The following is a 15,341-nucleotide window of genomic DNA, read 5'->3' on the forward strand; positions in this document are numbered from 1 at the left end:
CTCCAGGCTCTGAGCTGGCAGTCAGCACAGAGCCCGACGCGGGGCTCGAACCCACGAACCGCGAGATCATGACCCAAGCGAAAGTCGGACGCTTAACCGACTAAGCCACCCAGGCGCCCCAGAGGTCTTGTGTTTTTAACCATTGCAGAGGCAACTTAAGCGTCCTTTTTTAAGACCCCCAAAAACGTGTGGTTTTGGTTGTTTTCCTTATTCCTGCTCTTCCGATTCTTTTATCATTTTTTAAATTATGGAATGCTTCCGGCAGAGAAAACACAGAGAATAATATATGTAGGTACTCTCACCACTCATGTTTAACAAACCTTTATGCTCTGTCACATTTACTTGATGTTAAAAAAAAACCCTGCAAGAAAAGTGACTGTTTTTATTATTGGAGATCAGCTTAAAAAATATATCCACTCATACAAATGCTCACAGCCCAGAGAACTTTCCCCAGGCCTCCTTCACTTCCCTTATCATCTGGGGCGTCAGCACGATTGAAAGGCAGGGCTAAGGTTCTAGTTCCTATTTTTACACTGACACCAGTTTCTGTAATAGTCAAACTAATATCCTTCACCCAAAGGCCCATGGGTCCTTGCTTATTTTTTATATTATGACTTAGATTAAATATACAGTAGCAGATGCCACTTACAGAGTCCCATCTGCCTTATCAGGAGGAAAAGGCTCCAATTCCAACACTCTTGAGAGTCGTCCTTGAACATCAGTACTTTCTGGCTACCAGACTGACTGGATCTGGCTTTGAACCTGTCTCAGAGACTTTGGTCCAAAGATCTCCACACCCAGAGCCAACTTACCACTATTTAATAAATGTTTCTACGTAAGATTTTACTTCTGTTGGACGTTGAAATTCACCAACTGATGTCCGGTCACCAACCCTGATGACTTTTGTCCTTTTGTTATTCAACAATATCCAAATAAGAGGAATTGGATAAATACAAAATGTTTAATGAGATGCTTGGAATAGAGGGTCTGGGGAGATAAGTAACACACAAGCTATTAACAATTCCTTCGATCCTACTTTTTTCCAGCACAAAAAATATAGCCCTTGCAGGGAGTTAGAGGAATTCAGATATCTTCATAAAAAGAATGTTTTGTAAAATTAGAACACAACTGGGGTGCCTGGGTGGCTTAGTTGGCTAAGCGTCCAACTTCAGCTTGAGTCATGATCTCATGGTTTGTGAGTTCAAGCCCCATGTCGGGCTCTGTGTGCTGACCGCTCAGAGCCTAGAGCCTGCTTCAGATTCTATGTCTCCCCCTCTCTCTGCCCCTCCCCTGCTCATCCTCTGTCTCTCAATAATAAATAAACATTAAAAAAATGTTTAAAAAATTAGACAAAACTAAGGACTTTGACTAGGGGTATTGAGAAAAAGTCTCCAGGCTAGGTCGGGTACCAGAACTTAAAATCCAAGGGCATTGTAAATACTCATTTGTTCATCTATTCAACAAATATATATGGAAAGCCTACTGTGTTCTGACTTTGATCTAGGTGTTGGGAATGCAGCAAAGAACTTGGCTATTGATACTTGGAGTGTCACATCAAAAGAGAACATCATGATGTATGTAGTTAAAGATAGATCTAATATTTTACCTCTGCCTGTGTGTATATGTGTGTGTGTGTGTGCGTGTATGTGTGAGAGGGAGTGCACTTCTTTGCTTCTCAAATTCTTTGGAACCGTCATTTGTCCTGTAAGCCAGGTGGAATGTTCGCAGTAGAGATGGGTAGATTCAGATTAGCTTCACAGAAGATCTTTCCAGGATTCAGCTGAAACCCTTCAGACATCCAGTGGGGTGTGAAGGGTCCACGGTTCTCTTTAATGTTGCACTTGCGTTGGAAGGCAATGCCACAGACACCTTAACAAAGCGGACTGTGTACCACAAGCCATCACCATCTGCTGTAACTAAAGAACATAGTGCATGTGTAGCTTTTTTTTTTCCCCCCTCGTCTGTCTTCTGAACCAACTTTTCACCTTCCGACCTTTATTGGTTTAATTCATTAATAAGTTATCTGGCTGATGCTGGACTGAGGTTGCTTGCCTCTAGGAATTCCATATCCCGTTTCAGCCATGAACCTTCACACGAAATGGATATCCATCAGCTCCATTTCATTGGCAGGCAGCATGGGGCCCATGCAGCTAGGCAGGTGTCCGCCCATGAAGGGTCACGTGTGCTGTCAGAACAGGTGCTGCTTGGAGGAGAGAGCCAACAGGAGCGGCTTCAGCTCTCTTTGTCCTCTAGCGCGACATGAAGTGCAAATCATTCCTGCCCACGTGGCTGGGCCTCCCAGGACTTGGCCTCCTTCAGGTGAAGGCACGGCCTCCTCTTAGACACCTTTTAACTGCTGCTTCTGCTACAGGCGGTGTGTGAGCACATGTCTCCTTGGCCTGTGCCACACCTGCATGCTCAGGGGACGTGCCTGATGGAGTCAGAAAGCCTTCGGTTAGAGGACGTGGCCAGAGACACCGACGCTTTATTAACGCATTTATATAACACCATAATGGCTATTTCTTTTGAACAATGAGTTATGATTTTTTGCTTTTGCCATCTCACCCCTTAGCCAGCTATTAAGAGTCCACGTTTTCCTTCAGTACACAGTCCAGCTGCCCTCCTCCTTACTCTTCCTCCTGTCTGCTCCCAGCCACCATGTCCCTACCTTGTGCGTTACTCCAGTGTGCTCTGATGTCCATTGTTTCTCTGATGCCTGGTATCCTCCCAGGCTGGGGGCTCCTCTGAGGTTAGGATCGTCCCATTGAATAGGTTACAGACTCACATGAGAGCACCAAGAGGGTCTGTAGTCACCCAGATATGGAATGCTTGCTCAAGGGTAAAGACACAGGCCAGCATGACTTGAATGCTTGCCGGCCGTCAACAGACACCAACCACCTAATAGACTTCTCTGGGGACCTGTGTGGGTCGAGGGGACAGCCTGATCCAGCAGGCAAAATCTAGTGAGCTTTGCAAATGCAGGCAGAGGAGCCCAGTTGCAGAGTCAGCTGGACTTGTTTTGAATTCGTGCTCTACACCTTTCGACCTACTTAACTAGAGCCAAGCACTTACTTCCTCAGGGAGGTGAAGGTCTACTCTACTCCAAGGGCCAGTATCTACTTGGCAGGGTGCTATAAATGGGATATATGTGGTAAGTGTCTAGAATAGTGCTCGGCACATAATAAGCACTCAGTGTTCATGATTCAAGGCAGATTCAGAAACCTGAGGAGGAGGTTTTGAGACAGTCATTAGGGACAGAGTGAGAGCAGTGACCATGTTCTCTGAATGGGAAAGCCCAAGAGACAGGGATCAAGAACAAAGCAAGATGCCTGGATCAGGAATTAAACCACCAGGAAAAAGGATATTGAGGATGAGGAACAGAGGGTGAAAATGGCTGAAGAGGCAGGTATCGTCGGCTAGTGAAATGATGGTTCACTGCTTTCTTGAGATTCACCACTGTAAATTTGTATTTATCGAGCAGCCACAGCGCCTAGCACTCTACCAATATTTCCTGAGTGTTCCTTGCCAGGGGATTCAAAACATATGCTTGGATGCAAAACTCTCTCTTGCCCTTTCCCACAATTATCTGTCCACCATTTTGAAAGCAATTCATTGAAGGGCGCCTGGGTGGCTAAGTCGGTAAGCCCCCGACTTCAGCTCAGGTCACGATCTCATGGTTCGTGACTTAGAGCCCCGCGTCGGGCTCTGTGCTGACAGCGCAGAGCCTGGAGCCTGCTTCAGGTTCTGTGTCTCCTTCTCTTTGCCCCTCCCCTGCTCATGCTCTTTCTCTTTCTGTCCCAAAAATAAACATTAAAAAAAAAGAAAGAAAGCATTTCACTGATTACCAAATATGTGCCTGGATGGTCAGGAAGGAACTGTGAATATTGACCCCCAAATGTGTACCTCTAAGACTTCTCCCTGGGCCCCACACACCTCTCTCCATCTGTCTACTTGACCTCCTCAAGGAGATGTCCCACAGGCCACCTGTAGCCTAACATTCAAAATAGAATGCACCTCCCCCCACCGCTGCCCCGAGACCTGGACTCCTCTCTTCCCACCCTCATCATTTTTTCTAGCAATTGTCAAGTTTACCTCCAACTGTGTCTTGCATTTGCCCACTGTTTTTCCTTCTCCGTGACTGCCACATGGTTTGGATCATCGTCGTGTCTTGCCTAGATTATCGCTGGTCAGCAGCCTCTTGCCTGATCGCCCCATTTTCACTCCTGGCACCCTCCCCGCAGCTCACGCACACATATGTGCACGCACACGCGCACACACACACAGACACACACACACTCCATTCACCAAACAGGAGCCCCAATCATAATTATCAAATATAAATCAAACAGCTTCAACAACTTCCCATTACTCTTAAAATAAAAACATGATTCCTCACTAGGCTGTGAGCCGTGGCCAGGTTCCAGTATGGGTCACCTCCCTGCCTACACCATTCTCCTCAGAGCACACGGCCCTGCAGCCTCACTAGCCTCTGCTGCCATCCATCAAACAAACCACAATGTTGCCACTACAGAATCTTCAGATCTGCCCTTTGCCTGCAATTTCCCAGTGTTCTCTGCATGCCCGGGTTTCAGATCAGAGTTCACCTAATAGCAGAAGCCTTCCCTGAACTCCATGAAAACTAGTACCTCCCCATCGCAGTGTTGTCTCCTGAGCTTCGTGAGGCTGGCTCTAGGTGTTGCTTTGGCAACTGTGTATTGTCATTGATGATCGTTCTCCTTTGGGGGAGTAAGAGGGAGAGGACACAGTCTGAGTGGATTAAACAAAAAAAAAAAAAAAAAAAGAAATGAAAGAAAGGACCGTCCCCACCACCAGATCTCCTTTGTCATATCACCCTGTTTATTTTGTTTGTAGCACTTAATACGCTATCTAACATACTTTTATTTTTTTGTCTGCTTGTCACTTCTGTATCTTTCTCAAGGAGAATACAAGCTCCAGAAACTTCTTCAGTCTTAATTGCGTGGACTTCCCTAGCATTGAACCCAGTGCCAAGCCGCAGTGGGCAATCAGTAAATATATGGTAAAATGGTGGAAAAAAAATTGAGACCGCTAACATAAGGAATTTAGAATTCTCAAACTATTACTAATAGGATATCAGATTTACCCAATGCTGTTATTAGAGTAGTGACTTGGACTTTTGGCAGATGGTAAGTTCTCACTTAAACACAGACTAATATTTTTTTCCTGGAATATTCTAAATTTCTTTTGGCCTTTCCAAAAGGCCAAAATGTCAAGATTTACTTGCATGACTAATTTAAAGTCAAGTTCCACTAGAATTACCTAAAGAATACACAATAAGTCAAAATTCTTTTGTGACTAAGTGATTTGGTGTCATTTGTCTCTTTTGAAATTGCTGGAGTGAATATGGAATCATAAAAAGCAATTTCCAAAAAGGGAAATGAAACTACATACTATTATTTCAAATTGTTCTCCTTTTTATGTGGCTTTACTTCCTCTCTTGCCATAGAATAATATATTTTGGAAAGGTTTTTTTTTTCCTTTAATGCAAAAGTGAATTGTAGAACTAAGATTTCTAGCATTCATGACCAAAACCAGCTTATTTTTTCTTGATCGGCCGAGTATAGCTGATAGTACCTGATCTCAAATTGCGGTAACACCGGATTTTACCTGCTAGGAAATTGTATTCACTTTGTAAATATCACTTTAAATGCCCTATTTTCTCTAGTTTTGGATGTCCTGAAATATCTGCCCATTTTGCTTTCTTCTACCTTTGCCAAAATTGTTCCTTTCGGCCTACAAAAGTATTTCACTTTATCATTATGCTTTTAAAATTTTGATTCGCCATACCTGGACTGTGCAGTCTTAACAGTCTTGTAGCTTGAGGCATTTATCTGGTCTTAGTTATATCTGGAAGATCTTAACAAGGCCATATTGATTGACCATGTCATTCTCAACTAACCCAGTACATTTCGAATCTGATTTAAAGTAAACTCAGGGAGGGGCGCCTGGGTGGCTTAGTCGGTTAAGCGTCCGACTTTCGCTTAGGTCATGATCTCGCGGTTCGTGGGTTCGAGCCCCGCATCGGGCTCTGTGCTGACTGCCAGCTCAGAGCCTGGAGCCTGTTTCAGTCTGTGACTCCCTCTCTCTCTGACCCTCCCCTGTTCACGCTGTCTCTCTCTCTCTCTCCTAGAAATAAATGAAACATTAAAAATAAATAAATAAATAAAGTAAACTCAGGGAGATCTACTATTCTACAATCCTCCCCCCTTTTCTTACTTTATTCATTGAAAATAAATGTTTTTAAACATATGTGCATTTGGGGGAACATGAAAACTCTACCGATTCAAGACATTTAGACAAGGTATGTCTCTAACGTAATGAGATTGATTCTGCAGGCCACAAACAAAAAATCAATCCCATTACTTTTTAATTGGCTTAATGTGTAGTGATCAGAAGGCTATTTCTTCCCTGGTAAGAAATATGTCTGTTCTTCTCAACCTAGACTTTCTCCATTGGTCTCCTTTCCCCCGCCTTCATATTGACACAACCTAGAATAAAGGGCACTTTTCACCCTTATTTCTCCTAGGCGTTTAGCTCACTCCATAATGCAGTCAGGCTCTTTTCTTGATGTGATTTCCTCTTGGGCTTCACTTGCTTTGGTTATAGAACTACGGTAGTAAAGAAGGAAAGCCTTTCAGTAAAAACAACGTTCAAAAAATATTGTAGACAGATGTTTTATTTTTTCTAAATATACAACCCCAAAATTTGTGGCTTAAAAAACAAAACAAAACAACTTTCTTATTGACAAGTACTGCCGGCTACCAAAATATACAACCCCCCGAAAAAGAAGTCACTCTCTTTGGAATACTTTGAGCTTCTTCTAATGTAATGCAGAGCCTTCATGTTTTGGCCTATAAATATTTAGTCATTTGCAAGGTGATGTCATGAGAGGGGCTCCTGAGGACAAGCCGCTACAGAATTTGGAGGCTCAGGGGGCTCAGAGCCAAGAAGACAGGTGGGCCGGACTGGAGAGAGCCATCAAAGAACAGTATCTATGCCGAAGCATGAATTGAGGAAAAGGTGGAAGGTTTCTTCTTAAATCCAAGCAAGGAAAGTGAATGGGGAGATTAAAAAGTGATTGATAATAAGTAGAATTTCTTGAGCACCTTCCTTGATCTCTCTGGGTGATTTTTATTTCTGAAAGTCAAATTCGAACATGTGTGTTCCTTTATATAATTACTTGAGATGACCTTGAGTAATTAGTTGTTTTAGGAAAAAAGGCATCATGGAGTACAACACACGTTCTGTTACTCTTACCTAACCTGTGACAGCCGTAATGGCCCGAGATCCATCACTCGTTGATGAGGGGTGGCAGTGGGGTGGGCCAGACTTCAGCAGAGTGGTTACGAGGAGATGCTGACTTGTTTAGGGCCAACCTTACACATCCCAACAGAAAGTAAATGTCTCACCTCCGCAGCAGCTGCTACCTCGAGCAGTCCGCTCTGTGACTCAGAGGTCCGGTCCAGCGACATTTCAGGTGTGGCCAGGGCTCTCCGAGAAGGAGAGTGGATACAAAGCACTGAGTGCCCTAATAACGTTTTACGAACAAGCTTCACATTGATTCACCTGGTTAAATGTTAACTGAGAAATAATGCTGATAAAGGTGAAGCCACACTTTGCCCTGGGCAAGCCTCGTCTCCGCGGGGAGTGTGGCCTGGCCGGCCAGGCAGCAAGACGTTTGAAAACAGATTTGTAACCTTGACTACTTGGCATCCGAAAAATGCGGATGGGATCATCTCAGACTGTCCCGATTTTAATACGTCTACCCTCAGTGATAATTGCCTTTTTACTTATTGTCAGTCTTTTAATTGCAATCAATAGAATGCACACATGTGGAATTCTAACCCAGAGCACTCTGGGTTAGAGTTGTACACTGGTTTTTCCTCACAGCAGTCCCATGGGGACCGTGACCCCTCTGCTTTTATGAGAGGAAGTGAGACAAAGAGCACAGGAGGGGCAGAGTCTGAATCACACCCAGACTGAACCCAGGACTAGGCGTTTCCAACCCAGTGATTCTCAGCTGTGGTCCTGGGACCAGCGGCTACCGCGTCATCTGGGAACTTGTCAGAAATGCAGATTCCCTGCCCCACCCCAGACCTGCTGAATCCCACACTTGAAGATAGGGCCCAGAAGTCAGGGTTTTAATGAATCCTGCATGTTATCCTGACACTTGGTCAAGTGTGAAGACCGCTGTTGTACCCAGTGTTCTCCTTCCCTCTGATCTCTGTGTCCTACTCCCTTCCCTGTGCTCTAAGATAGAAGAGTCAGGATGCCTTGTCTCCTGATGACGCTTCCTGTTTGGCTACTGCTGTGCTAGACTCTTCATGAACTTCAAAGTAGATGCCAAGTCACCCCATAGCCTTCTGGGTTTTGTCCAGATATACTTCCTTTTGGATGTTATTTTCCACCCTTTAAAAATATTTTGCTTTTGCCTTTCTTTGCTATGTCTAGCTTTTCCGTACCTGGAATGTTGCAGAGGCCAAACATGAAGCCTCGTACGAGTATGGTCAGTACTTAATTAATTTAGCCTGGTTTCTTATACCCACCCCATTGCCCAGTTTGTTATACTTCTTAGTGTTATGTTTGTATTACAGTTAAAAGTATTTAGAGGCTCCAAGGTGACTGAGTCAGTTAAGCATCCAACTTTGGCTCCGGTCATGATCTCATGGTTTGTGGGTTCAGGCCCCACATCGGGATCTGTGCTGACAACTCGGAGCCTGCTGCTTTGGATTCTGTGTCTCCCTCTCTGCTCCTCCCCTGCTCATGCTCTGAGCATGCACACATCCTTGATAATTTACTTTTATCCTGAGACCATGCACAAATCCTTGCTAATTTACCCTTTTAATGGACATTTGCATTAATAAAAATACCAAATCTGTTGTCATTATGTCAGGAATACTTTGAATTATATTATTATATTTCTGGATCCCAAGGTGAAAGTCCCTCCATTTAGTAGATCAGCTGTGTGCTTAGTGAGCATTTCTCAGTTCAGGTTTGTAAGTGACTAATATGCTAATGAAAGTCAGTCCAGCACTGGTACTCTCTTGGCTCCACCTCCTTGCCTCAGTCTACCACTCCCCCCATCGTCTCCAGGCTGACATTGAACCATTGGTAATCAATCCCCTTTGTCTGTGTCCTTTAACAAATCAGTCTTACTTGACATAACTCTAAGTGCATCTCCCTGTCTTGGTGGACAGAATAGCAAGCTTTACTTTAGCGATGGTATCTCTTTATTCCTCCTTATTTACATAGCCAGTGTCATCTCCCCATTCACTGTGGAAGGAAATTGAAGAGCCTTGGCACAGCCGGACAAAGGCATATTGGTTGCCATCCAGCACCTTGTGTCCTTCTAGGTAATTACACATTGATTGTTTGATGAATCATTCTTGTAGCTCCCTGCGTTATTTCGACCAAGTCTGTGATTACACTTTTCTGGGCTGTCCCTTTGCTCTTGCTGTGGCCCTCAGGGTTCCGTGATGTCTCAAAGACCGCGCTTAACGATGCTGCAGCAATACCCTTCGATTCAGGGATGCAGATCAGACCCCTTTAGTCTTCAGATTCTTTAACCGCACAATTGAACCAATTTCTGCCTTAACTCAGTTTGATTTTAAGTTGGCCTCAGTCTCTCATAGATTAAAAATTAATGATTCTCTCTTCCCAGTACAGAAGAGATGGAAGGGCACAAATACAAAGAGATGATCTGACCCACCATTAAACCAAAAGGCCTTTGAGCCACTGGAAAGCTCTGAGTTTTGAGTTAACTGTAAGATGTTCTGACACTGCGTTTGAAGAATGGAGTTTAAAGAATGTTAATTTGTGCGTCTAGCATTGGCATTGGCAAACTATAGCCTGTCAACTATTTTGGTAAATAAAGTGTTAATAGAACATAGCAGCACTCAGTCCGTTACATGTTGTCTATGGCTACTTTAAGGCTCCCCTGACAAGTTGAGTGCTTGAAACAGAGACTATATGATCCTCAAAGCCTAAAGTATTTACCATCTAGCCTTGCCAGAAAACACTGGCCAACCCTTAGTCCTACACTAAAAGTAACTTTGAAGAGTGAGTTAGTAGATATAAAGCACTCAACAGTGCCTGGCATTTATATATGGGAAGAATTGGTCTTTAATTTCTACCATCTCCCAAGTACTATATAGATGTTAGCAAAAAAAAAAAAAAAAAGAGGGAATTTTAGTCCCGTTATTTAGGATGAATTTGATCCCAAGCCATTTTAAGAAACGTTTTGGCCTTCTTATTTAACACGTGTATATTGATAGACAAGGCCAAAGCAGAGACAATAAGCAGGTACTCTCTTACCAGCTTTCTCATGGCCACTTTTTTCCCCATTGAGGAATGGTAGCCTGTTAGAAAAGGGGGCACACTCCATAAGCAGGAAATTAAAGAGGTGTGTGGAATCTGTAGATCTCAGAATGCCACCTGAACATGTCAACTAAGCTCATTTTCCTTAATTTCAAGAATAAAGCTAGCATTACCCTCCTATGAAAAGTTGACATGTTATTGAATTCTGATTAAAGATTTGCATGCTGGCGCATTTGGGGTAAAGCGTACTATGTCTGCAACTTACTATGAAATACAGCCCCTAAAAATGTTGAATTAATGGATGGAGAGAGGGATGAATAAACAGGTACATCATAAAGCAAGTATAGCAGATATTATAAAATCTAGATGGTGGGTATATGAGTTTGCTATAAAAGTCTTTCAGTTTTTCGGTATGCATGAACATGTTCGTAATAAAAGGTCAAAAAGAAACAACAAAGATTGTTTGTGCAAGAAGAGCAATGGCAGGATGTGCTCTGGCTCAGGAAACAAAAACAGTCTCGGGGCGCCTGGGTGGCTTAGTCGGTTAAGCGTCCGACTTTCGCTTAGGTCATGATCTTGCGGTTCGTGGGTTCGAGCCCCGCGTCGGGCTCTGTGCTGACTGACAGCTCAGAGCCTGGAGCCTGTCACTCCCTCTCTCTCTGACCCTCCCCTGCTCACGCTGTCTCTCTCTCTCTCTCCTAGAAATAAATAAAACATTAAAAAAAAAACAAAAAACAGTCTCGTGGGTGCACAGCCCTGAACAGCAGGAGAGTGTCTCGTGTGAATAGTGCTGGGCACCATAAAGCTAGCTCAGGAATTTTTAGCATGGACTACTTCATCAGGAAAAGAATTCAAAAGCAAGGACAATTATTAATAAGGCACTTTCACTCTTGTTTATTACCACGTTGGGAATTATTTTAGGGGGATCACCTGTTTGAGAAATGCTAAGTTAGGTGATTTTTTAAAATAATAGGGAAAAGGCTTCTGGATTTTATGGAATCCAGAAACAGAGAAATGAATATTAGAGCTGAAATGAGGGACTGCATTTCAACCCTAAATCTGCTGTTGGCCTCAGGTAGGACTGGGAGCGAGCAAATTTACCACTCTGAAGGATGGCTTTCTTATCTATAAGAGGGAGCCGAAGATCGATATCCCACCTCCCGGTAGGCAGAACAGATGTTAAAAGCGTTCTGAAGGCCATAATGATGGTGCCAGACAATGAGTTCCCAATCGGGTGATATTTACCCCAAGGGGATGGGGGGAGACATCAGTTCTTAAGGGGGCACAGTCTTTCCATGTGTGAAGCACAGATATACCTATAGAGCATAAACAGATATATAGTCTATCTTTAGTATTAAAATTTCATTTGGGAGAGATGATTAGGAAGAAAAAAGCATGTAAAATGGCTCCAAAGAAAGATTATAATGCAAAAAAGATTGAGGACATTTCATTAGACAGTCTTTCGCTTCTATCCCCTCCCAAGTTGTGTCTGCCTTTTTTTTTCTTTAGGTGGATTAATTTCATTCATCAGTTGGAACACATGCATTTGAATACTTACGCTGAATACTTAAATTGAAATACTCTTACATTTCTAGAAGGAGGGAGAAAAAAGACTGAGGACAAGAAAGAGAATGATGGGCGTCCTTTGCCTTTTCCAAAGTATGCATAGGACCACTTAACCCAAATACTACTTAGCTGTGAAGGAAGGAATTTACTAACAAGAATGAGGAATTAAATGGGTATCCTCAGCCCATCATTTTCCCCCTAGAAATGTAATAGCAGCATTGAGTTTTCCCTTGATTTGATTCTTTTGGGTACTTCAAGCTTTCTTGAGCCTAAGAGGTATTTGGAGAATTCAAAAAGAGTTCCAAGGAGAATAATGAAGATGAATTAAGGACTGGAAATAGGATCTATTAGAAAAAGAAGAATAAGAATTGTTTAGTGAGAGAACAAGCCATCTGATGACACAGAGACAGCTTTTAGGAAACCTTCTCCTATAGAGAAGAGTCTCAGATTCTCATCTGCACCAAAGACCAAGGGAAGGGGAAACTGCATCTTGAAGCAAGAAGAATATGAGATTAGATATTAACATAAAATTTCTATCTGTGCTCAAGTCCTGAGTTTTGATTCTCCTTTACGGGATTTTTAAAAATATGGTGCCTGTCTGTAAGAAGTATCAGGAGGATAGACAGATGGACCCATCACGTTTGATTCTCCTGCACCGGTGGGAGGCCAGCCAGCCAGTCTGGCCAATATGGCTGACCTCCATGGGATTTGGCTTGGTGGGAGGAAGGAGCCGTTTTATGTGGAGCTGTGGCTTCCGGATACCAGAGGATGAATACAAAGCCCTAGCCAACTGCCAGGGCAGAGTCAGAGCAATATACCTAATTGTGTTGTCTACACAGGGAGGGCTCAAGGTGGGCATTGGGGGCCAACACAGGAAGCCAAGAAATGAGTGCCAGGGAAGATGTAGCAAGGAAGACTGGGTCAAAAGGAGCTTCTGGGACGATGCCCCGGGCTAGCTGGAAAGGTGAGTGCTACCCACAGCTAGACTTTTGCATGTTCTTGGAAGCCTACAGTGAGAGTAGGATCAAGATCCACATAGACTGGATAAAAATCCATGTAGATTGGGTCAAAATCAATGTAGAAGTCTTAGGAAGATATCTCAGGCTTCCAGAAAGGTGTTCATCCTCTCCATGTTTTGGAACTGCTGCCCAAAGGTGTGCTTCCCAGTCCTCATACGTGTCAGAATCCCCTATGGAGCTTGGTAAACCTTACAGCTACCCAGCTCCAGTGTTGGAGATTGGAATTTAACGGGAACATCACTTAGGATTCTGTTGTGAACAATAGATACCAACTTTGGCTAAATTTAGAGGAAAACAAAGATGAGAGGTTGAGGGTAGTTGGAAGGATATGAATGAATTAACTTCATGGAAAAAAAAAACTGAACAAAGGGCTTTAGAAAGGATATGTGAAATAGTACCGATGCAATTCCAGGCAATAGAGTGTGATACCTAGGGGCTCTAGCTCCAGGATAATATAGTCTGCTTTTTTAAAAAAAATTTTTTTCGTGTTTATTTTTGAAGGAGAGAGAGAGACAGAGCATGAGCAGGGAAGGAGGCAGAAAGAGGGAGACACAGAATCTGAAGTAGGCTCCAGGCTCTGAGCTCTCAGCACAGAGCCTGATGGGGGGCTCAAACCCATGAACTATGGGATCATGACCTGGGCCAAAGTCGGACGCTTTACTGACTGAGCCACCCAGGCGCCCCATTCTGTTTTTATACTCTGCTTCTCTGTGGGTCGGTTCACCCTTTGGAAATGGATGTAATAGATCTTACCTACTGGCTAGTCGTGAGGATTGAGCAAGTTAACATATGTAAAGAAAGTACTTAGGACAATGCCTGGCACATTACAAGTTCTTAATAACTATTAGCAGTTATTACTGTTGTTATATTATTGCCATGCATGTAAATCAACAGTCAATTACTTTCATTGAAGCAGAGCTCTGCGCAAGATGTGCCGTTGCGTACCAGGACAACAGAGAAAGACGCCTTTCCCTCAAAAAGCTTACTTCTAGAGGTCATAAAGGCCATCAGTCCCAATTCCACTCAGATTATGCTTTTAACTCAGCCTTTAGTGCAGAGAGAGGATAAGAAATAATACCTAGGCTGGTTTGGGGCAGTCAGGGAAGATTTTCCTGAAACGGCAGCATTTTACCTCTTGTTTAATGTTGTTTACACTTATTTATTATTTCTTTATTTTTGTTGAACTATAGTTAATATACCATGTTACATTAGTTTCAGGTATACGACATAGTGATGCGACAAGTCTGTACATGATGCTGTGTCCACCACAAGTGTAGCTACAATCTGTCACCGGACACCGCTATTTTGGGACCATTTACTGTATTCTCTGTGCTGTACCTTTTATCCCCATGACTTATTCATTTCATAACTAGAAGCCCCTCCTCCTCCTCCTCTGCACCCATTTTGCCCATCCCTCCTTCCACCTGCTCTGGCAGCTGCCAGTTTCTTCTCTGTATTTACATGTCCATCCCTGCTTTTTGTTTGTTTGTTTATTCATTTGTTTTGTGTTTAGACTCTACATATAAGTGAAATCATATGGCATTTGTCTTTCTCTGTCAAGACTTATTTCATTTAGCAAAATACATTCTAGGTCCATCCATATTGTCACAGGTGGCAAGATCCCATTCTTTTTTATGACTGAGTAATACTCCATCATGTGTATATATGATGGATATAAACAACATTATATATATATATATAAATAAATGTGTGTATATATATAAATAAATGTGTGTGTGTATATATATATATATATATATATATATATAAAACAACAAAATAATACGCATTGGCAAGGATGTGGAGAAAAAGGGATTCTTGTCCACATCTGGTGGGAATGCAAGCTGGTGCAGCCACTGCGGAAAACAGTATGGAGCTTCCTCAAAAAATTAAAATTAGAATTGACATGTGACCCAGGAATTCCACTAGTGGGTATTTACCCAAAGAATGCAAAAATAGTAATTCAAGGAGTTACATGCACCCCTTTGTTTATTGCAGCGTTATTTACAGTAGCCAAAAGGGAAGCAACCCACATGCCCATCCATAGATGAATGGATAAAGAAGAGGTGGTATATATACACAATGGAATATTACTCAGCCAAAAAAAAAAAAAAAAAAAAGAATGAAACACTACCATTTGCAACAACATGGATGGATCCAGATGGTATAATGCTCAGGGAAATAAGTAGAGAAAGACAAATACCGTATGATGTCACTCATATGTGGAACTTAAGCAAACCAACCAACCAACCACACTCTTAAATTTAGGGAACTGATAGCTACCAGAGGGGAGGTAGATGAGGGGATGGGTGAAATAGGTTATGGGTATCAAGAGTACATTTATTGTGATGAGCACTGAGTAATGCATAGCATTGTTGAATCATTATATTGTACACCTAA

At 42.8% G+C, this 15,341-nt stretch overlaps 1 protein-coding gene and 1 pseudogene across 1 annotated transcript in view; both read left to right on the forward strand.

Annotated features, from left to right (window-relative positions):
• The window catches only part of CHN2 (chimerin 2), a 304,122-nt gene that overhangs the window by 162,199 nt on the left and 126,582 nt on the right, over window positions 1-15,341 (forward strand). The gene's annotated exons all lie outside the window — the stretch shown is intronic.
• Window positions 4,656-4,771, forward strand: LOC120230355 (annotated as a pseudogene).

Source organism: Hyaena hyaena, unplaced genomic scaffold (genome assembly GCF_003009895.1).
Source record: "Hyaena hyaena isolate Hyena2069 unplaced genomic scaffold, ASM300989v1 scaffold_40, whole genome shotgun sequence".
In the NCBI taxonomy this organism is placed as follows: Eukaryota; Metazoa; Chordata; class Mammalia; order Carnivora; family Hyaenidae; genus Hyaena; species Hyaena hyaena.